General features: G+C 48.1%; 2 long non-coding RNA genes, 1 other non-coding gene and 1 pseudogene across 4 annotated transcripts in view; 3 read left to right on the top strand and 1 right to left on the bottom strand.

Annotated features, from left to right (window-relative positions):
• LOC128931288 (uncharacterized) overlaps positions 1-24,509 on the top strand; it is a 685,153-nt gene that overhangs the window by 379,170 nt on the left and 281,474 nt on the right. The gene's annotated exons all lie outside the window — the stretch shown is intronic.
• On the top strand, positions 123-4,892 carry LOC100387740 (cbp/p300-interacting transactivator 2-like; annotated as a pseudogene).
• Positions 17,425-19,932, bottom strand: LOC144580110 (uncharacterized). Its single transcript, XR_013529050.1, has 3 exons — positions 19,878-19,932; positions 19,350-19,454; positions 17,425-17,456 (listed from the first exon to the last, which is right to left on the bottom strand). It is a non-coding gene; the product is annotated as an uncharacterized LOC144580110 (long non-coding RNA).
• On the top strand, positions 17,883-18,022 carry LOC144580294 (U4 spliceosomal RNA). Its single transcript, XR_013529587.1, has one exon. It is a non-coding gene; the product is annotated as a U4 spliceosomal RNA (small nuclear RNA).

Here is a 24,509-nt window from a genome sequence, read left to right on the forward strand (position 1 = left end):
TAACTCACAGGAGAAGTTTGGAGAGGAAGAAGACCAGGCCAGAGCCTTGAAGCACCTCAGCATTCATTGTGTCAGCAGTGAGTGAAGCCAGCCAAGGAGCCCAGTGAAAATCATCCTCAAGAGACAGCTCATTGTTGGCAGCTGCCGGGAGCTCCTACCGAGCTGTGAGAGCAGCGGAGGGGAAATAAAAGGGAACAGCTCCGAATCTGCCCCAGCAGCCACTGCCAGACCTCAGTGCCGACATCGAAGAGCCCGGCATGCCAGGAAGGCTCCCTTTATGTGCTGCTGAGCCGATCCTGGACCCGACGATCCCACCCTCGGTCTTGGGGGCAGAAATCGCAAAAACGGAAGGACTGGAAATGGCAGACCATATGATGGCCATGAACCACGGGTGCTTCCCAGACGACACCAATGGGCTGCACCACTACCCTACCCACCTCACGGGCATGGGGCAGTTTCCAGGCCCCCATCACCAGCAGCAGCAGCGTCCCCAGCGTGCCTTCAACACCCTAATGGGCAATCACATAGCACAGGCAACATGAATGCCAAGAGCGGCATCAGGCACGCCATGGGGCCAGGGACTGTGAACGGAGGGCAGCCCCTGAGCGCACTGGACCCCGTGGCCAGGTTTAACAACTCCCAGTTCATGGTCTCCCCGGTGGCCCGCCAGGGAGGCTCCCTGCCGGCCAGCATGCAGCTGCAGAGGCTCAATGGCCAGTGTTTCAACCATCACCCCTGATCCCCGCAGCCACTGCATGCCGGATTTGCACCCTGCTGCAGGCCACCAGATGAAAGGGACAAACCAGCACTCTCGAGATTGCAACCCCAGCAGTCGGCGGCTTGGTCGGCAGCAGCACCCCAGAGGCTTGGGCGGTAGCAGCACCCCGGCGGCCTAGGCGGCGGCACGGGCGGCGGCGCGGTCAGCAGTAGCACCCCGGCGGCTCAGGGTGCTGCTCAGGCAGCAGCAGCACCCCGGCAGCTGGGGCGGTGGCAGCACCCCGGCAGCTGGGGCGGCGGCTGGGGTGGTGACAGCACCCCGGCGGCTTGGGCGGCAGCTCAGGCGGCAGCAGTAACCTGGCGGCTTGGGCGGCAGCGGCACCCCAGCGGCGGCTCGGGAGGCAGCAGCGCCCCACGGCTGGGGTGGCAGCTCGGGCGGCGGCGCAGGCAACATCAACGACCCGGCGGCTCAGGCGGCTGCGCGGGCAGTGGCAGCAGCGGCGGCAGCAGCACCCCCGGTGGCTCAGGTGTTAGCTTGGGTGACAGCAGCACCCCCGGAGGCAGCAGAACCCCGGCGGTGGAGGCTCACGCGGAGGCGGCTCAGGCAGCAGCAGCGCCCCCGGTGTCGGATCAGGTGGCGGCTCGCGTGGTGGCATGGGCAGCAACAGTGGCGGCAGCAGCGCCCGGCGGCTCGGGCTGCAGCAGCACCCCCGGTGGCTCAGGTGTTAGCTTGGGCGACAGCAGCACCCCCGGAGGCAGCAGAACCCCGGCGGTGGAGGCTCACGCGGAGGCGGCTCAGGCAGCAGCAGCGCCCCCGGTGTCGGATCAGGTGGCGGCTCGCGTGGTGGCATGGGCAGCAACAGTGGCGGCAGCAGCGCCCGGCGGCTCGGGCTGCAGCAGCACCCCCGGTGGCTCAGGTGTTAGCTTGGGCGACAGCAGCACCCCCGGAGGCAGCAGAACCCCGGCAGTGGAGGCTCACGCGGAGGCGGCTCAGGCAGCAGCAGCGCCCCCGGTGTCGGATCAGGTGGCGGCTCGCGTGGTGGCATGGGCAGCAACAGTGGCGGCAGCAGCGCCCGGCGGCTCGGGCTGCAGCAGCACCCCCGGTGGCTCAGGTGTTAGCTTGGGCGACAGCAGCACCCCCGGAGGCAGCAGAACCCCGGCGGTGGAGGCTCACGCGGAGGCGGCTCAGGCAGCAGCAGCGCCCCCGGTGTCGGATCAGGTGGCGGCTCGCGTGGTGGCATGGGCAGCAACAGTGGCGGCAGCACCCCCGGTGGCTCGGGCAGCGGTGTGAGCAACAGCAACAGCGGCGGCAGCAGCACCCCAGCGGCACAGGCAGTGGCAACAGCGGCGGCAGCAGCAGCACCCCAGCGGCTTGGGCGGCAGCGACAACAGCAGCATCCCAAGCAGCTGAGGTGGCGGCTAGTGTGGCAGCAGCACCCCCCGCGGCTCGGGCGGTGGCGCAGGCAGCAGCAACAGTTGCGGCAGCAGCACCCCCGGCGGTTCAGGCAGCAGCTCCGGAGGCAGTAGCAACCCGGAGGCTCAGGTGGCGGCATGGGGCAGCAGCAGCACCCCGGGCGGTTCAGGGGCAGTTCGTGCAGCAGCACCACCTCGGTGGCTCAGGCAGCGGCGCGGGCAGTAGCAACAGTGGCGACAGCAGCACCCCCAGCGGCTCGGGCGGCAGCAGCACCCTAGGCATCTCGGACTGTGGCGTGTGCAGCAGCAACAGCGGCGGCAGCAGCACTGGGGCGGCTCGGGCGGCGGCTCAGGCAGCAGCACCTCGGTGGCTAGGTTGGAGGCACAGGCGGCAGCGGCACCCCGGCGGCTAGGGCAGCTTGGGCAGCAACAGCAGTGGCAGCAGTACCCCCAGCGGCTCAGGCGGCAGCAGCGCCCCCGGTGTCGGATCAGGCGGCGGCTCGCGCGGTGGCGCTGGCAGCAACAGTGGTGGCAGCAGCGCCAGGGCGGCTTGGGCTGCAGCAGCACCCCCGGGGGCTCCGGCGGCAGCACGGGAGGCAGCAGCACCCCGGCGGCACAGGCAGTGGCAACAGCGGCGGCAGCAGCACCCCCCTGCGGCTCAAGCGGCGGCTCATGTGGCAGCAGCACCCACAGAGGCTCCGGCGGCGGCAGCAGCACCCAGGGCGTCTGGCGGTGGCGTGGGCAGCAGCAACAGCAGTGGCAGCAGCACCCCAGCGGCTCGGGCTGCGGCTCAGGCGGCAGCAGCACCTCGGCGGCTTGGGCGACAGTTCACGCGGCGGCGGCTCAGGCGGCGGCTGGCGCGATGGCGCGGGCAGCAACAGCGGCGGCGGCGGCAGCAGCGCCCCGGCGGCTCAGGCAGCGGCTCAGCTCGAGCGGCGGCACAGGCAGCAGCAACAGCAGCGGACCCCCGGCGGTTCAGGCGGCAGCTAGGGCAGCAGCACAACCCCGGCGGCTCAGGCGGCGGTGCGGGCAGCAGCAACAGCGGTGGCAGCAGCACCCCCGGTGGCTCAGGCGGTGGCGCTGGCAGCATCAACATTTGGGGCAGCAGCATCCCGGGCAGCTCAGGCAGTGGCTTGCGGGCAGCAGCAACAACTGCGGCAGCAGCAACAGCGGTGGCAGCAGCACCCCGGCGGCTCGGGAGGCGGCTCAGGCGACAGCAGCACCTCCGCGACTCAGGCGGCGGCTCCCGCAGCGGCGCGGGCAGCAGCAGTGGCTGCAGCAGCAGCATTCTGGCTGCTCGGGCGGCAGCAACACCCACGGCGGCTCTGGCAGCAGCACGGGCAGAAGCAATAGCGGCGGCAGCAGCATCCCTGCAGCTCGGGCTGCGGCACCCCTGGCGGCTCGGGTGGCAGCAGTACTCTGGCGGCTCCGGCAGCGGCGCCAGCAGCAGCGACAGTGGCAGCGGCAGCTGCAGCAGCAACATGCCCGCCTCCGTGGCCCACGTCCCTGCTGCAATGCTGCCACCCAATGTCATAGACACTGATTTCATCCACGAAGTTCTTATGTCCTTGGTGATAGAAATGGGTTTGGACCGCATCAAGGATCTGCCCGAATTCTGGCTGGTGCAAAACGAGTTTGATTTTATGAAGGACTTCGTGAGCAAACAGCAGCCCAGCAGAGTGAGCTGTTGACTCCATGGAAACCCCGAGAAAGCAATCAAACCCCCAACTTCTTTGGTGTGAATTAAAAGAAACATTCCCTCAGACACAGTATCTCACTTTTCAGATCTTGAAAGGTTTGAAAACTTGGAAATACAGTCAACTATAAACTTGTACAAATTGGTTTAAAAAAATTGCTGCCACTTTTTTCCCGTTTTTCTTTCGTTTTGCAGCCTTGACATTCACTTCCCTTATATAATTGAAATATCTAGCTAACTTGGTCTTTTTCATCGTTTTTACTCCTTTCCCTCACTTTCTTCAGTGCTCAACTGTTAGATATTAATCTTGGCAAACTTCTTAATCTTGTGCATTTTGCAGATGGTTTCAAATGACTGAACTGCATTCAGATTTAGGAGTGAAAGGAAAAGTTGCATTAGTTGGTTGCATGAACTTTGAAGGGCAGATAGTACTGCACTAACTCTGCCATCTGGCTTCATTTTTTAAACTATGCATTTGAGTACAGACTAAGTTTTTAAATATGCTAAACTGGAAGATTAAACAGATGCGAGCCAAACTGTTTAAAAAAAAAAAAAAACTTCCTGATGGGAAAACAGTTCCTGATTTCTATTTTCAGTGTTCTTAAAAGGACTGAAAGCAAAAGGCGACGACGCATTCGTTTCACAAGTCCTAGCCGTGGGCCTTGGTGAGTGCCAGACCCTGCTCCTTGAGAGAAGACCCACCAGCAACCCTCACCACATCCCTGCCCTGGTGGAGCCCGGGATCGGGGCACAGGATCCGATGACGGCAGCGGCAGCTCTGCAGCGCCCCAAAAGCCACTGAGCAGTGTGGGCACAGGCTCCCGTACTAGGTGAACATGGAGCAAAGTATGGGAAGAGCCATCCCGGGAGCCTGCCGGGCGTTCAGCTTGGCTTGGGCCACCAGGCGGCTTGGGCAGGTTTTGGAGGGGGGTGTTTCCGGGAACGTCTGAAGCAGGCCAGGGGCAGGGTGGGTGAAGGCCATTTGACTGTCCAGGCTCCAGAATCTCCCAAAGCGCAGGTGTTCAGGTGACCCCAGCGACTCACCGGTCTCTAATCTCTCCGGTATTCCAAGGCCTCCTCAGTTATCCTGAGGACAGAAGGTCTGGGGGTAGTTTGGTGAGTGCACCGTGCCTACAGCATCCTGTAGAAACTGTAGTCACGGTCTCTGTGGCCCAACTGGTTAGCGCGTTCGGCTGTTAACCGAAAGGTTGGTGGTTCGATCCCACCCAGGGATGCCTCATGTTGTGTTTTAACCCATTTCAGTCAACCAGGTTAACATACAATCAACTGGGTTAATCATGGGACATTAATCCTGAGACACACATGTCCTTTTCCTGACCTCCTTATGTCTGAGGCCATGAGAAGGAGCAACTGCACCTTATACATGTCAAACTGAGGAATCCCAGAGACCTTAGATAGTAATTCACTTCTGGATAAAAATCTTTGCTGCCATGGAAGGCTTGGGTGAGTGAGGTGCCTCAAGTTTTTTATTTATAATCATAGGAGACCTATTACAGTAGCATCCTATCCCCACAATGTGCCTGGGTTTACTGATTGCTCTATCAATAATGTGACCAGTGGAGTCAGTCAGTCATCTTCATGCTGATCCTCACCATGGTTGGTGAAAACAGCATTTCTTCCTCAGTTTGTGTCATTTATTTAACCCTTTACAAATGTTTTTCAAGGCCGGTCTCAAAAATATAATCACTAAGGTCCCAGGGGATGACTTTCTTCTTCCCTTTCCTCTTGTCTTCATAAATCTTGGTTTTGATTTTATTTGAGGAAACCAATCTAATGCCAGTTTGCCCTCCTATACCTGCTATACCATGGTAAATTAGCATGCAGAGAACTGTCCCTGTATTATTCTTTGATAGATTTTGCAGGAGCCATGGCCATAACAATTAGCTCATCTGCGATGCATTGTGGGAGCCGACAGAACCCTGCACCCAGCAGGCACCGTGTGCGGACCTGGACCCTTAGAGCTATTGCCTCATGTTCCTTCAGTTCTATTGAATGTCATGATAGAAATTAAGCTATTTGGCTTTTACCCACTACTATGGCTATAGTGCAGTTTCTCTCTCTCTCTCTCTCTCTCTCTCACATCTCTGTCATTTTCACATCATGATTTTCTGCTATCTGTCTCATCAGTGTGTGTTTTTGGTTTTGATGTTATTGAGTAAACTTCTGGGATTGTTTTATGACTATATAAGGGTAGGTTTTAAATTCTTGTTGATGAAGATTTATATTATACCTAGTTTTTCCTTAGTATAAAAATGAAATTTACACAACAGCATTTTTTTTTTTCTGAGATGGAGTTTTGCTCTTGTTGCCCAGGCTGGAGTGCAATAGCACAATCTCAACTCACCACAACCTCCACCTCCTGGGTTCAAGTGATTCTTCTACCTCAGCCTTCTGAGAACCTGGGATTACATGTATATGCCACCATGCCCAGCTAATTTTTTGTGTTTTTAGTAAAGATGCGGTTTCTCCATGTTGCCAGGCTGTTCTTGAACTTCCGATCTAAGGCGATCCACCAGCCTTGGCCTCCTAAGATGCTGGAAGTACAGGCGTGAGCCACTGTGCCTGGCCTAGCATATTTTGTAGAAGTTTATTGGCTGTATTATTCATTTTTCGTGTGTAATCAATGCAAGTAAATTTGCTTCCTTATAGGGTAGGCTTAACTCAATGAAGAACTGCCGAATATTAGAAGAGGCGGTGCACTGTTCACGGTTCTGTCATTAGAATGCTGGAAACTATAGGGACATGCAAGGAGTAACCTAACCACGTTTATGCAATGGTTTGACTTCCTGCAGGCAGTAGCTAATGAACACCAAATCACAGTGTTTTCATTTGTGGCATGTTAGAGAGAAACAGGACTTCCTGCAGTACAAATGTCTATTAATTAGTCCCTGTGCTATTAGCTTACAGAGCTCTCACTCCTGATCTGAACAACGCACCTGCTCCTGCTAAATCTTCAACATTCACACCAATCCGTGCCTTGTCTTCAGAACTTAAAGAAGACGACAATCAGAATGAACTGCTTTCATGAATCACGGAACCAGAAATTAAAATTATTCAATCCACTTAGGCCCAACAATCCCACATGCCCCTCTCTTCTGCCTCATGGCCCTACTCCTCTAGGCAGTAGAAATGGGCGCATGAGAATTTCAAGAAGTAAGTTTAGTTCAGAGATTTTTCTCTCCTTTACTTTTTCTTCTTCTTTTTTTTTTTTTTTTTTTAAGAGAGACAGGGTTTTACCATATTGCCCAGGCTGGTTTCAAACTCCTGATGTCAAGCAATCTGATAAAAGAAACTTACATTTGTTTTAACAAAGTTTCTTCCTCAGGAGAGGACCCTCAGGCCTCTCAAAAAGCATCATAGACCTGAAACTCAGCACAGCATCCATTGAGATGCCAGCCCCCTCATTCATCATGAGTGCTTCCTCACCCCTCCCTAGTTCCTCCTTTCCCACACACAGTTACGTTTCTTCCCTGCTACATAAACCCCTAACTTTAGTTGATCAGGGAGATCGATTTGAGACTGATCTCCCATATCCTCAGCTGTAGCACCTGATTAAACCTTCTTCCTCACAATACTCAATGTCTCAATGATGTACTTTGTGTTGAGAAGCAGGACCTAGACGGAACCCCTGGGGTTTCATAAGCTATTCATGTACACGCTTAAAAACCACAATTAATGGGTCATGGCATATTGAGAAATTGGAATAGTATCAACTTGGCCAAGTTCTCTGGAAGCACACTGTGCTTAAATGTCAGGGCCCTGCCTCCTGACCTCAACAGTTCTGGTTGATTTTGAGTCACAGCAGGTGAATATGGCCTGGTGTGAGTGTTTTATAAAAATGCAAGGCCGGGCGCAGTGGCTCATGCCTATAATCCCAGCACTTTGGGAGGATGAGGCGGGTGGATCACGAGGTCAAGAGATCAAGACCATCCTGGTCAACAAGATGAAACCCTGTCTCTACTAAAAATACAAAAACTAGCGGGGCATGGTGGTATGCGCCTGTAGTCCCAGCTACTCCGGAGGCTGAGGCAGGAGAATTGCTTGAACCCAGAAGGTGGAGGTTTCGGTGAGTGGAGATTGCACGCCAGTCTGAGTAACAACAGCGAAGCTCTGTCTCAAAAAAAGAAAAAATGCCAACCATGACTGATTGCTTTCTGTTTTAAATCCAACAAATCTCCATTTCTAGTGAGAAAATGTTGCCCAAACCAACCAAACATAGGAGTAAACAAAGAAGAAAATGAGAGATTTTGTTTCCCAATCCCACTGGATTGGTGCCAGCCATTACATATTACACGGAAGAAAGGGAAAGGCACCAAGGCAGTCCCAATTCCTGTTCTGACAACAATCTGGCCTCCTTGGGCAAAAGAAAAAGAGGGAAGGCAAAGAGCATATAACACTACTGTTTGCAGAAATGTCCTCTCGGTACAGGAAACTCGGGTAAACTGAGAGAGTGTGTGTGCCGTGAGGGAGGCCTCAACGGCTCTTCTCAGGCCCTAAGAATAGAGTGGATTTTGCCTCATTTTCTAATGTGCAAATGAAATGATAAAAGTTGATCACAGGAGAGGGCAGAGACAAAGAAGAGGGACGACTCCTCCCTCGCAGGTCCACCTTCCTTGAGTGTCGCATGAGGGATCAGAAGGAACGCCTTAACATAGGTGCGTGGGAACTATGGCTGCTAAATGTGACCTCCAGTAATGAGCTAGTGTGAGGTTCTGCACTAATATGAGCCTCCATGGTGTAATGGTGAGCTCTTTGGACTCTGAACACAGCAATCGGACTTCAAGTCTCAGGGGACCTTTCTGTATAATTACAATGATGTTGCTCTCTATTGCTCCCTAAATGGAATGTGGATTCCACTGAAATTCAGAGGCTCAGTGCTGCAGGTCTCCAATACTCTCCTTGGTGTTGAGGGTCACACAAACTGGGTTCTTACAGTGGTCTGGGCCACAGGAAAATTGCTGCAATTTCACAGATTCTCCAGGCTGCCAGCCACGTGCTACTGAAGACCCTTCCCCTCTCAGGGCAACCCTGGGCCTTCAGTTGAGAGGTCTCCTCTGCTAAAGAGGCTTCCACCCCTCAATCCCAAGCCCTGAGATTTCTTTTACTCATGTCATTGAACTGTTTCCCTGTGTCTCTTTGGAAGAAACAACCTATATAAGAAACTTCACTTCCAGATTTCCTAATTCCTTCATCCCTTTGCATGGTGCAGTTTTTAATCTCCTGTCTTCGGTCTAGTACTAATGTGCGGGTTTCATTTCATTTTCATGGGATCCCCTCCAATTGGGAACCAGTGGATTCCTGTCCTTGAGGTCTCTGTGGACAGCGACTAGATGCTGCTTTTGTCCCAAATTCTGACACCTCTCTCCAGGGAATTGCCTTCCTTAGCCTCCTGAATCAGCCAGTATTTAGATTTCAGCCTGGGATCCCAGCCTCTGTGGAGACCATGGGTTCCCCATTCCAGGCCAGCTCTCTCACAGTGAACAGGCGAGGAGCTGAGCAGCTGGGAGGGGCAAGTCCAGGACCCTGGGCATCCTCCTCCTTCCTGCCCAGACTCTGCTCTGCTTCCTGCCCAGACTCAGGGAGACTTAGGACCAGATCAGATGGAAACTCTTTTGTTCTCTTCTAATCAACACAAAAAATTAGGCAATAGTTCTGGGAGACCTTCTTAGCCTGACAAATGTCGTGGCCAAATCTTTCCAGTTCTGAAACTGTCCAAGCTTACCAAGTGTTTTGAGTTTGGGAAAGGAGGGGAAAGAGCAGACAGGAGAAAAAAGACAAGGAGGGGGGGAGGAGAAAGGGTGTGTGAGGACCAGGATTCACCCTGACAGTTGAGTGACTGCTACCTGCCACCCAGGTTCCCACCGTGGCACCTTCCTGCAGGTGGTTTCCATCTCTTATTGGTGGCCTAAGAACTAGACTCTATAGAAAGGCCCCACCCTGTTTGTCTGGTGTGACTCCTGGCAAAGTTCCTTTTCATCATTTGGGGGATAGGATGGGGATGCATAGGTTTGCAAGTGACTAGGACCCAAGTCAGGACCTTGTGGTCCCCCACAGTTAAGTGACAAGTAGCCTCCTTCCCCCGACTCCCCCTGCAAGACAGTTGCTTGCAGGACAAGGCCTGGAGGAGCCCTGGGCACCCAAAGCCACAAAAATGCCCAGGGATGAGTCCCAGCTAAAGATGCCTTGGCTCATCTGACTGAGCTTCCAGGGCACACAGGGCAGGGACTCTGGGGGTCTGGCCAGGAGACTGAGCAAGAGAACCAGAAAGGTTGTGCAGCAGGCTTCTGTACAGCACCGCAGACACTCTTCTTGGAGCCCCCACCCAGAGTCAGGTCATCCACCTCCTCTTCCTAAGAACCCTTCATACAGCGATTCTTTTTTTTTTTTTTGAGATAAAGTTTAACTCCTGTTACCCAGGCTAGAGTGCAATGGCGCGATCTCGGCTCACCGCAACCTCCGCCTTCTGGGTTCAGGCAATTCTCCTGCCTCAGCCTCCCGAGTAGCTGGGACTACAGGCACACGCCACAATGCTCAGCTAATTTTTTGTATTTTTAGTAGAGATGGGGTTTCACCATGTTGACCAGGATCGTCTTGATCTCTTGACCTCATGATCCACCCGCCTCGGCCTCCCAAAGTGCTGGGATTACAGGTGTGAGCCACCGTGACCAGCGATTCTTTACTAGAACCACAAGGTGATAGCACCTAGAATTCAGTGCCCTCATCTGGCCAACTATCTGCAGCTGCCAATGCCCAAGGCAGCCTCCCTCCCTACCAAGACCTGAACTCAGGACCTTACCTTAAGGAGAAGATGTCCTGTTATTTCTTTCCCATCAGAGCTGTTTGGACCAGACCCTATCTCTGGTGACCAGGACAGTCCCCTCACCTGTCTCCCAGGTTGGGGAGTGCAGATTCTCCTAAGCTCTCCTAAGTACCTAACAGTCTCATGTGGCTCCAGCTCACACAGGAATATCCACGGCCCATATTTCCAAAACCTCTCTTCCTCCCACTCTGAATCCATCCTCTACTGCATGTTCCCCTCACAGAGCAGACAGTTTTCTTCACATCCTCGGTTTGCCTGCCCATGCCCCAGACTGACCTTTCTTTTGTAGAACTGCCTCTCCCTCTTTGGACAGTGTCTTTCTGCTACTGCACATGAAGATGTCCCGCCCTCCCCTGCTCACGGAGAGAGTGCCTGATCTGAGCTGGGCCATCCTATCCAGTACTTACCTGGAATAGAAGACAGGCAGGGTGGCCAAAGACTACATGAATCTATGAAGCTCATCCACTTGAGAGAGAGTCCCGGAAGATACTGGTCCTTCATTCCTGCTGTGTATATCCAATGTGACTGAGCTCTGAATAAAATGTACAAGTTATAATAATGTAGTAATTGACTCAGCAAACCAGGACACGAACATGTTAGAGGGTGAGGTGTTGAGAGGCATGTTTGGGGGTGGTGGTGATGAGCGAGTATTTGAAGGAGAGATAGGGCTTAACCTCAGAAAGCAAAGACTAATAATAGCTATTTAGAGATAAGGAGCTGAATAATTATGTACACATGGGGCCTGCTGTTTTACTAAACAAATTTTGAAGTATACATAACTTTGATGAAGTATCCTAAATAGAAAACATTTTGCCATATATTTTGTGTCTATATTTACATCCACATATATATTTCTATTCATCGTATTTTGAATATAAATTTGTACAGTCATGTTAATCCCTCTTTTTCTTTAAGGATTTCAGTTTGATGTCATGCATAACACGTGTCCCCACCGAATGACTACAGAAATGTTGGCAAAAAAAGCTCAGAGGAAATGGTAGGCAATACTACCCAGTTTTGGCCAGAAGAAGGAGATAGAAAGTATTCTCACAAAATGTTAACAATGTGACTTGTTATATCGTCTTTCTACAGTAATTTGGGCAGAAGTTAGCAAAATCTGAAATGTATAAATACCTTGATCTGGCCATTCCGTTTCCAGGTATCTGCGCAGAAGTAGACAGGGGATGCACGACAGATGTATGTGTCAGTCTGATCCCTGCAGCTGTGTTTGTAATAATACACATTGGAGCAATTTCACAGCCATCAGCTAGAGAAGGTTTGAAGAATGATCCACTTGTATCAAGAAGGATGTTTAAAAGATCAAAGCCTGATGGAAATGCTGGAGGCAATGGCACTGATAGGAGCTCATGTGTATTGAACAATTACTATGTGAGAGGCATTGGGCTCCACGCTTTTCCTGCACAGCTCATTTAAACATTGGGCAACCTGAGTATTCTGGTTTAGTGCATTTGACATAGAAATGGAGGCACAAAAAATTCATGTGTTTAACTTCAGACCCTGGCAGATTAGATTTCTCCCCCAAAGTCTGTGGCTTCACCAGAGGTGTGACTCAGGTTCTGTCATTCTCCATTTTAGAAATTTCCAGTGTTCCAAATATGAGCAGCTGAGGAAACAAACTCAAAACCTGAAACACCAAAATAAGGGAAGATGTTTGTTGGGGGGAGATTAAAAATGGAGTTTTTTGCCCCAAGCAACAAAGAGACACGTTGGAAAATAGACAAGAGACAAGGAGTTTGTGTGTGTGTGTGTGTGTTTATATAAGATGGGGTTTAACCATGATGGCCAGGCTGGTTTCGAACTCCTGACCTCAGGTGATCCACCCACCTCGGCCTCCCAAAGTGCTAGGATTACAGGCATGAGCCACAGCACCTGGCCTGAAGAGAAGTTTTAAGATATATTTGGTCCAAGGAAGAGACTCTTCAGATGGAAGGTCATGTCCGCTAGAAACATTCATGTGACTGGATGGGCTCGAACCACTGTTTCAGTCAACATCTGACAGCACCAACCTAGTGGTCCAGAGACACTGCTTGTGAAACAGTGAAAGCTGCTGCTCAAGTGTCATTCATCATCGTCAGATACTGTCATTTAGTAGTACAGGGAGGTATTCTCTGTTCCAAGCTCAAGTACCCATAACTCTGCTGTTTTGTTGAACCTTCCTCCCCACCACCAGCCTCTTTAGAAGACTGGGAGCTCTGCAAACATCCAGGCCAAGAGTCCTGTCCTTGTGCATGTTTGGGCATTGATCCAGGCCCAAATCTGTGGGAGACTCCTCCACGCACATTCCAGGTGCCCAGGTGACAGCGGCAGTCTCTAGGTCTGGGGTCATCCACTTTCCCATTTCTAGCCTACCTCACCCATCATGAAGCCTGGTCAGGGTTGCCAGAGACTCCAGTGAGCAGGTGCTGATATTTGTGTGTGTGTTTGCCAGAAGAAAACAAGAAACCTGCTGTGTGCCCACCTGGCTGATCCCTCCACCTTTCTAGCCAAGGGCTTCATGAGCCAGGGCCTTTGGGGTTGCTCACAAGGCAGCCCCTCACCGAGTAGGCATTGCTTCATTATGTGTATGTACATGTCCCCAGTAATTTGAAATATTTAAAGAATGGTTAAATGATCACTTGACAGTTACACTATAAACAGGAGTAAGATACACAGAGTTAAACATCATTATTTTGAGAAGATAAATTTTAATGTCATTTTCAATCTTTAAAATCTCTGGTTTTATTTTGAATAAAATCTTCAATCTTAAAAAGATTACTGCAAAAAAAATTCAGTCCATTTGCATTTTCAAATAATAAACTTGGAAATATGTTCTTATGAATGTCAACAGTCAATGCAGTGTTTGAATATTAAGAACTGACTTTCATATAACAGGTAAGTTTAGAGAGATTACATTTCATGAAAAAATGTTTAATAAATTTTAATGGTGTATGTTTATTTAAATCTAGTTTTCTATTCTGTTTTGGGAAATAATTTTCTGTTGCTTTTAGTGTATTCTCCCTCCTGTCCACATATGTGGAATCTACCTATTCTCTTCTCTTTTGAAATAGTTTAAAAGGCTCAAAGAGAATGGCCTGGGCTTTTCATGTCCTTAGTCTGATAGACCTTTCCTGGCTGCTCAAATAGTTATTAGCAGCTAAGAAAACTACGTCTCTTGTCAGCAACAAATCAAAAAAGGCTTCAAAATCAGTGAATTCTCTGTTTTGCTGTGGCCTTATGTACTGACAGTCTTAAGAGAAAACATTTTAATAGTATAGATTATAATTAACTTTGGCAAAAATTAAAATGCACGCAGGAAATTTTTTTTCCAACAACAGACAACTAGAAAAAGCAAAGATACAGGAAAAATGGAAAATTTCCAGTAGAGAGATATAAATATAATAATTGACAACGCGAGGGATGATTAATGAACAAAATGTTGAGGGGATGGTCATTTTAACACAGCATATTAATACTCTTAAAAACCATTTTTCCAATTACTTTGGTATAAATAAGCTGTCTCTGAAAGGTACAGATCTGGCATCACGATGATGGTGATAGACAAATAGTGAAACGGTCCTGGTATCACGATCATGATGGTAGACAAATGGTGGAAGAGTTTTGGTATCACGATCATGGTGATAGACAAATGGTGGAAAAGTCCTGGTATGACAATCATGGTTGTAGACAAATGGTGGAACAGTCCTGGTACCACAAACATGGTGGTAAACAAATGGTGGAACAGTCCTGGTACCACAATCATGGCGGTAGACAAATGGTGGAACAGTCCTGGTATCACGATCATGGTGGAAGACAAATGATGGAACAGTCCTGGTATCACCATCATGGTGGGAGACACACAGGACCTTCTCTGCCTGCAGATGGGTGAGGTAGCATTGACCCTGCAGTGTTCCCGGAAAAACACTTAGGCTGAATTTAATCATGAGGACATTTTCAGACAACTTCAGAGGGTAGAGCTTTGAGTCAGACGGCTGACCTGTCCTCTACAAACAAGCCCATGTCACCACCATCAATGACAACAAAAGGTGAGGAGACACTTTGGGTTCAAAAGAACTAAAGAAATGTAGCTACATTATCTTTTTACTCTTTTTCGACCCAAAATGTCTCTTCTCCTTTTAGTTGTGTGATTTGTGGTGACATGGGCTTTCTGAAGGAGAAAGGTCACCTGTGCTGCTCACTGCTCTACATTCTGAAGTTGTCTGGAGATTACCTCAGGCTATGGAACTCAGGCTAAGTGTTTCAGCAAGAACATGGTGGTGCTCATACTCTGCACCGGCAGAGTCCCACGTGACACGTTGTCTTACTGTGGAAATATGACCCCTACCCGGGAGACCAGGGGGAGGAGTCTTGTCACCGTCGTAGTGAGAAACCTACTGTCCATGTCCAAAGTCAAGTGAACATGCTCTTCCACAAATAAAAAAATCACATATGTGTAAGCTTGGCATGTGAAATAAAACTCAGGATAAGCTGCATAAGTTGAATACAATACATCCAGTGAGTACCGGAAGACTTCAAGTTCTTCTGCTTCCACCAGCTCCATGCTGAGCCTAGAAAAGGAGGAAAAACCAAAGAATAAGTAAGGGAAAATAAGACACCGCAGAGCCCCAACTAGATTTCATGGGGAGCACAAGAAAGTGGTTAATAAAGAAAAAACATAGATCCATTAATGACATAACAAATTATTGCTTTATGTCGGGATGGGCAGGAGTAGGGTAAAAAAGAATCAAAGAGAGAGAGAAAGTAAGCTCAGTGATCCGTCCAGGTGACACACTGATGAGGGAGTAAAAGGACACTCTGAGTGAGTACCCTCAGGACACACAGCGTACACTGATCATAAAAACAAGTATCGTCAACCTACGGTAGTTAGTAAATGATAAGGGGAGGGAGAAATGGAAACCTAAGTATCTACCGCAATGAAAACCAACAGCAATGTTAGTAGAAATCATTCAGGCTTCATTGAAAACATGGTATCAATATTGTCACCCCACTCTTTTCCCTGGACCTGGTGTCTCCAGGTGTCAACACAAAATTAGCTGTTCACAATTGCTCAAAGTTACCTGGGGCATGGTGGGCCTTGGTCTTCTTCTGCTGCTTGGTCATTTTTAATCTCTGCAATAAATTCAGACAGGGACAGACAAAATAAGCCAATTATCCTACACCCATAACCGTCCACTGTCTAATCCCTGCACAGGGACCTCAGGCTCCTCAACATGAGAGCAGGATAATGTGAGAGACAGACTTCAGGAAGTCTGAAGGCCAATCATGAGAGAGATTTCTTGGTTCCTGTCTCAGACCAATGATGAAATGTCCCTATTCTGGTAGACCATTATCCTTTTATCCCAAGTTTCTACAGACAGTTACACCAAGGTTGTACAAACAGGGAAGAACCTCACAGACATGCTTGGGGAACAAAACTCATGAGGAAGTTGGTAGCTGGCAAGAGACATTTAATTCAGATTGACAGACAACTTGTGGGCATGTGCTGCAGAGCTTGGCGTGAGTGTGCAACACCTGCCTTAAGTTTCAATGTCCTGACAGTCGGTCCAGGGTGTGACAGGCATGGTCTGAGACTAGAGACAGGGCAAAGCTCACTGTCCCACTCCATGCTGGTGCTTCAGACTGGAATCCAGAGTGATTGAAATCTACACTCACATACAGGCTCAGCCCACAGTGATGACAACTCTCAGCCCGGCCAGGGGAGCAGTGCCCAAAGACTATGGGGTCTTTCTGGGACACAAAATGGAGCTTTAGCGCCTTCACAATGGAGTCACTCACTGTCTATGTCAACAGCCGAGATGACTTGCTGCTCCTCTGAGTGCAAGTTGCTCCTCAAAGTCTCATTGAGGGCAGATGGGCCAGGAGGAACTGAGAGAGTCAAATCACCTTCATCCCAGGACTCCTGGGGGGCTTCCTCCTCCACAGACTCTGGCAGATTCCTGATGAGCCAGGCAGGAAAGGACGACAGATTAAAACCAACAGAGATTAGACAACGAAGTCCCCCAGCTGATCTGATGGAAGTCACAATGGAGTGGTCACAGAAAGCAAAGGTATTTTTCCTTCAAGAGAAAAAATACTATCCTTCTAAATGCAGGGTGAAGGGTGACTACCCTGGGGACACAGCACAGATGAGCAGCAGGTGCTCAGTGCATTTGCCACAGATGAGCCACTACAGGCCACCCAGACTCCCTGGAAACTACCATCATGAACTGCAACACGAGCACTAACATGGGGATTCAACTACCTTGCATAAGTTGTGTTGAATTTTACATGCAGCATTCAAGTGAACAGAGCTCCTGAGGCATTTCAGACACCCAGATCTTGTCTACTAAGGGCCTCCCTTTTCCAGTATTTTGATAGCTTATGTATATTTTTTGAATTTCTTCTCTTCACAAATCCTAGCAAACATGCTAACAACAAATGGGTAGAAAGCATATCCGCGTCTCTCCCTGGAATTAAACCCATGGGAGAGAACAGGGGAAACCAGGAAATCCCTGTTTGCTGAGTTCACCTGGCTCAGCAGATTGCAGGTCCCTATCTTGGGAGGACTAAGAAATTAAAACCTATACAAGTGCCACACATCACCCACAGCACTGTCAATGAGGCCAATCTGTAGCTGGGTGAATGGAAGGCAGAGTTCTAGTCATCATTTTCTCCTTTTCTGGATCTGCAGTCTCCAGGTGTCACTATGGAACTAACAGCCCACAGCTCCACAGCATTACCTGGGGGGCACTGGCCCTTTCTCCTCCTCTTCCTCAACATCACTTTGACTTTCTGTAAATAAATTCAGAGAAGCAGGTCACATTAAGCAAATCACACTTCACATATGACCAAATCAGTGTTTAGTCATAGCACAGGCACAGAAATGATCTCATGGCAAGAATACAAATTCTGACAGGAAGATTCTAGGGTGCCCTAGATGAAGCCTGGTGAGATGAGCCTGCTTTCCAGATGCACAGGCCAAAAGCTCCCTGTACGGGTAGGCCATAATGCCATATTCTCTCCCTGAGTCTATGCAAACTTAAACCAAATTTTTCCCAGAAAATCTCCAAAAATAAGTCAAACTTGTTCCTGGGCTTGTTGCTGCAATACTGACTTATCTCACCAGGGAGCAAGGTCATTGAAGGGTCAGAAGCATCTATATATGAAACGAGATGGATATGTAAATTCTAACTACACTTGCTGCAAATAGAATCTGTAAGCTTTGTGCAGTGGCAGTATCATAGCCAATGGGGTTTATCTGAGATGAGATTATCGCTAATTGAAAACAATCCCAATACCCCACCGAGATGACATGTAATAGAGTCGGCATTGACAACTTTTGACAGTCTCTAGGGAGAAGGAATGAAAAAAGACAAAACAAAAGCAAAAGCAAACAAAAAACAATCTCTGGGCTGGGCATGGTGACTCACGCCTGTAATCCCAGCACTCTGAAAGGCCGAGGTGAGCACTTCACGAGCTCAGGAGATCGGGACCATCCTGGCTAATACGGTGAAAGCCTGTCTCTACTAAAAATACAAAGAAATTAGCTGGGCGTGGTGGCACGCGCCTACACTCTCAGCTACTCAAGAGGCTGAGGGAGCAGAATCGTCTGAACCCAGGAGGCAGTTTGTAGTGACCTGAGATCATGCAACTGAACCCCAGCCTGATGAAGAGAGAGAGACTCCACCTCCAAAACAAAACAAAACAAAACCTATGATTTGAAAGGACAAAGTAGGTGAAAAATTTAAGGTCAGGAGTTCAAGACTAGCCTGGCTGATATGGTGAAACCTCATCTCTACCAAAAATAAAAAGTTCGCTTGGTGTGGTGATGGGCACCTGCGGTCCCAACATCACAAAGCGAGGGGCTTTACCTCATTTGGATAAGCGGTCATGAGTGTTCGCACATTTGAATGCCTCAGACACTGCACGATGTCTGCCTTTGCAGATGGAGAGAGAGAAATTTGCCTGACTTTGCAGATGGAGAGACAGAAAGGAAGGAAGGAGAGAAATCAAGTGCTCAGTGACAGTTACTAAAGACACTGCTGAAAATACAGCCTGGGAACCTTCATTCTCAATCCAGAGATCTTTCCACTCCAACAACCCCTCTCCTGTCACAGCTTCCTTCCTGTCCTTTACACCTGGAAAGATGCTGCCTCTTATTCCAAAGACCACCTTTCATCAGATTATGGAAGGAGCAGAGTCCTCTTTAAGCTCCCCACAGAGGGTTCTGTGTATTATTACCGCATTGCCCCAGGACCCGAGAGCAGAGCTTTGCCTACTGGACCTAAGCAGAAACCTGAACTGAATGGCAGTTCATGAGCCTCAGACATTTAGACCAACAGACTGGATGCTACTTGTCTGCAGGATCTTATGTGGTACAGAGAGGATTCCTGTCAACATGATTAAGCCTATTGCTGAGAAAAACAGGTGGTTCTGTGCTTGTGTCAGGAATCAATAGCTGAGATGTTACAGAGTCTGACACCTACCTTACTGCAGATGTGGAAAAGTGGCTACATACTTTGGCCTCTCTCATCCGCTTGTAACAATATGTTAAGATACAAATTTACATTTGCTTAGAAGTATGAAAACAAAGAAATAAATTCTGCGGAAGAGAGTGTTCAGTTTTTCAGAGAAAAGACAAGATATGGTTCAGCACTTCCGTGATAGTGAATGAATAGAACTTACCTTCCGTCTTCAGCCGGCAGTCCAGGTAGTAGGCCGCTTGACTCATAAGATGTTTATTTTTGCTGTCTCTGCATTTCTGTTCTTCATCATGATCTTTTTGATCATCTGTAAACAAATTCAGAAGAGCAGGTCACATTCAGCAAATCGCACTTCACACAAGACCAAATCAGTGTCCTGTCATAGCAAAAGAACATAAAATATTTTCAAGGGAAGAATGAGATATTATGATGGGAAGGTCCTAATGGGCCTGAGATTAAGTTGCCTCAGAAGCAGATGAGCCTGCTTTTCAGATCCACGGGACAAAATCTGTCTCATCTTGTAGAAATCAATCCCATATCCTAAGACTTAAGTCAGTGCAAACAATTAAAATTTTTTTCCCAAAATCTTCAAAACTTGTTCTACTTTCCAGAAGAATTGCTGCAATACTGATCTATCTTATTATATCATGGTCAAGGAATGGTTAGAGAAATTTATATAGGAGACTGAACCAATGGGTCAGTACTTACTCATCCATACAATAGAACTTACTGTAGGTCTTCAGCCGGCAGTTCAGGGAGTAGTTCGCCTCACTCAGAAGACATCTATTTTTGCTGACTCTGACATTCGGTTTGTTATCTTCCTGCTGGGAGGAGGATTTCTCAATGCCTTCTGGAACCTTCACCTCTGTGTATTTTCTGTAAGGAGGCCGGCCAGATGCCACCTTGCTGATGTTTGAAGAAGATAACAGAAAGCCAGGAACTGGAGAGAAGAAACACAAACACATGGTGGGTTAGAATCTGGTGACGTCAAATTAGTTGAATCAGGACTGAGGGATGACACTGACAGCCTTGCCTACTGACTTGAAGATGTTATTTCCCCAAATTACTCTTCTCATCTCCACTCTTGATCTCCTTAAAGTCAAGTTGTCTTAGCTACTCATTCAAATTGAAGCCAGTACATAAACATTTCTACCTCTTTCTTCTTATGAGTTCTGAAGGATCTTATATGGTACGCAGAAGATTCCTATAAACATGATTTAGCCTCTTGCAGAGAAAAGCAGGTGGTTTGGTGCCTGTGTTAGGAATCAATAGCTGGGATGTTAACCCTAGTCTCACACATGTCTTGCTACAGATGTGCAAAAGTTGCTAAATAGTTTCGCCTCTGCGTTACGTCTTTAACAAAATGTTAAAATACCCATTGCTATTTTCCTAAAAGTATGACAAGGATGAAGTTAACTTTGAAGAAGAGAGTGTACACTTCCTCAGAGAAAAGAAAAAACATTGTTGACCACTTCTGTGATGCTGAACCTACAGAACTTACCTTCCGTCTTATGCCGGCAGCCCAGGTAGTAGGCAACTTGACTCATAAGAAGTTTATTTTTCCTGTCTCTGTATTTCTGTTCTTTGTCGTGACCTTTTCGATCTTCTGTAAATAAATTCAGAAAAGAAGGTCACATTAAGCAAATCGCACTTCACACAAGACCAAATCTGTGTCCTGTCATAGCACAAGGACATAAAATATTCTCAGTGTAAGAACGTGATACTCTTATAGGAATGTTCTAACAGGCCCTAGATTAGGTTGCCTCAGTAGTATATGAGCCTGCTTTTCAGATGCATAAGTCAAAATCTCCCTCATCTGGTACATCTTAATCATGTATCCTCTGACCTAAGTCAGTGCAAATGATTAAAACTTTTCTCCCAAATCTTCCAAATTTGCCCTTACTGCTTTCCAGAAGCATTGCCACAATACTGATCCAGCTCCTCTTATATCGTGGTCAGTGAATGGTTAGAGAAATTTATATAAAAGACTGGACCGATGGACAAATTCTAACAACCTTTACTTAAAAAAGAATCCATGGAGCCAGCCCAGTGTCTCACACCTCGAATCCTAGCATTTTAGGAGGCCCAGGAACACAGATCACTTGACCTCAGGAGTTCAAGACCAGCCTGGCTAACATGGTGAAACCCCACCTCTACTAACAATACAAAACTTAGCCATTTTCGGTGGTGCCCACCAGGAATCCCAGCTAACTGGGAGGCTGAGGAACCATTAGAAGGGTACTTCCTGCTCTTGCTGATGCCACCTACACATAACACAGGTTCTGTTAGAAGCAGAGCCCCTTCGACCTCTTCACAGGAGGAACTGTGTGCTATCACCACGTTTCCCGCAGGGTCCGAAAGACACAGCTTTGCCTACTAAGCCTCAAAAAACCAGAACCAAATAAAAGTTCAGTAGCCTCAGACATTTGGATCAACAAGCTAGATACTACTTGTCTGCAGGATCTTATACTGTACAGAGAGGATTCCTGTAAAGATGAATTCGGTGTCTTGCTGAGAAAAACAGGCAATTCTGTACCTGTGTCAGAAATTGATAGCCTGGATTGTGACCCCAGTCCCACACCCATCTTACTGCAGACGTGGAAAAGTAGCTAAGTACTTCGCTTTCCGTCTTCCATCTTTAACAACAATGTTAAAATACCCATTTCTACTTTTTACAAGTATGGGAAGGATGAAATAAATTTTGAGGAAGAGAACTGTGAGTTTCTCGAAACACAGGACATCATTGAACATTTTCGTGGTGGTCAACCTATAGAACTTACTGTATGACTTCAGCCGGTAGCTCTGGAAGTAGGCCACCTGACTCTATTTTTGGTGGTTCCAGCATTTGGTTTGTTTTCTTCCTGTTGTGAGCAGGATTTCTCAATGCCTTCTGAAACGTTCACCTCTGGGTTTATTATGGAAGGCCTGCCGGACACCACCAGTGGACGTTTGGGGCAGAACACTGAAAGCCAGGGACTAAGGAGAAGAAACCCAAACACATGATGGGTTAGAAACCGATGACGTCAAATTGGTTTAATCAGGACTGAGTGATGTCACTGACAGCCTTGCCTATTGCACATGGTGTTTTCCTGCCTTGACTCCTCTCATCTCCACTCTTGATCTCCTTTAGATTAACGTGTCTAAGCTATTCATTCACCCTGAAACCAGGAAATATACATTGCTACCTTTATCTTGCTGATAAGTTCTTCAGGATCCTATATATTAGAAAGGATTCCTGTACACATGATTTAGTTTCCTGCTGAGAAACACAGGTGGTTCTGTGCCTGTGTCAGGAATCATTAGCTGTGATATTGACCCTAGTCCCAAACCCACCATACTGCAGACATGGAAGAGTTGCTAAATACCTTGGCCCTGACTTCCAGATTTGCTAAAATGTTAAAATACTCATTGCTATTTTCCTAGAAGCATGGGAAGAATAAAATTAACTTTGAAGAAAAGAGTGCATCATTTGTAAGAGACAACACAGGACATTTTACAGCACTTCCGTTATGGTGAAATTATAAAACTTACCTTCCATCTTCAGCCGAGAGCCCAGGCAGAAGGCCGCTTGACTCGTAAAATGTTTATTTTTGCTGTCTCTGTATGTCCGTTTTTCATTATGATCTTGTTGATCATCTGTAAAAAATTTCAAAAGAGCAGGTCACAGTAAGCAAATGGCACTTCGCACAATACCAAATCAGTGTCCAGTCATAGCATGAGGACGTAAAATAGTCTCAATGGAAGAATGCGATACTATGATGGGAATGTTCTCACGGGGCCCTACATTCAGTTGCCTCAGAAGCAGATGAGCCTGCTTTTCAGATCCATGGGACAAAATCGGTCTCATCTTGTAGATCTCAATCCCATATCCTCTGACTTCAGTCAGTGCAAATGATTAAAACTGTTACCCCAAAATCTTCAAAACTTCCCCTGATTGCTTTCCAGAAGGGTTGCTGCAATACTCATCTAGCTCATCCTGTATCACGGCCAACGAAGGGTTAGAGAAATGTATACAGGAGACTGGACTGACGGATGTATTTTAACAAGCTCTACTTAAAAGAAGAATCTGTGGAGCCAGCATGGTGGCTCATGCCTAGAATCCCAGCACTTTAGGAGGTCTGGGAGGGCATATCCCTTGACCTCAGGAGTTCGAGATCAGCCTGGCCAACATGGAGAAACCCCGCCTCTACATCAAACACAAACAGTAGCCAGGCGTGGTGGTGCCCACGGGGATCCCAGCTAATTGGGAGGCTGAGGCACCGGTATAACAGGGTACTTCCTGCTCTTGATGGGGCCACTTACACATACCACAGGTTCTACTATCAGGAGCAGGATCCCCTTTCAGTTCCTCACAGGAGGTACTGTCTTTTATCGCTGTGTTTCCCCCAGGGTCCCCAACACACACAGCTTTGCCTGCTGGGCCTCAGCCGAAACCGGAACCAAATGCAAGTTCAGCAGCCTCAAACATTTGGACCAACAGACTAGATGCTACTTCTCTGCAGGATCTTATACCATACAGAGAGGATTCCTGTCAACATGGATTCAGCCTCTTGCTGAGAAAAACAGGTGGTTCCGTGCCTGCATCAGAAATCCATAGCTGGGATTGTAACCCCAACCTTGAAAAAAGATATAAAAAAAGATTTGAGGAAATGATAACAAGAATGCATAACTTAGAGAGGAACATGAATGAATTAAAGGAGCTGAAAAACACAATACGAGAACTTCGCGAAGCATGCACAAGTTTCAATAGCCGAATTGACCAAGCAGAAGAAAGAATATCAGAAGTCGAAGATCAACTTAATGAAATAAAATGAGAAACGAAGATCAGAGAAAAGAGCACAAAAAGGAATGAATAAAGTCTCCAAGAAATGTGGGACTATGTGAAAAGACCTAACCTACGTTTGATAGGTGTACCAGAAGGGGACGAAGAGAATGAATCCAAGCTGGAAAATACTCTTCAGGACATCATCCAGGAAAATTTCCCCCACCTAGCAAGGCAGGCCAGCACTCAAATGCAGGAAATACAGAGAACACCACAAAGATATTCCGCAAGAAGAGCAACCCCAAGGCACATAATCGTCAGATTCAACAAGGTTGAAATAAAGGAGAAAATACTAAGGGCAGCCAGAGAGAAAGGTCTGGTCACCCACAAAGGGAAGCCCATCAGACTCAAAGCAGATCTCTAGGCAGAAACACTACAAGCCAGAAGAGAGTGGGGGCCAATATTCAACATTCTTAAAGAAAAGAACTTGCAACCCAGAATTTCATATCCAGCCAAACTGAGCTTCAGAAGTGAAGGAAAAATAAAATCCTTTGCGAACAAGCAAGTACTCAGAGATTTTGTCACCACCAGGCTCACTTT

Source organism: Callithrix jacchus, chromosome 18, assembly GCF_049354715.1.
Source record: "Callithrix jacchus isolate 240 chromosome 18, calJac240_pri, whole genome shotgun sequence".
NCBI lineage: Eukaryota > Metazoa > Chordata > Mammalia > Primates > Cebidae > Callithrix > Callithrix jacchus.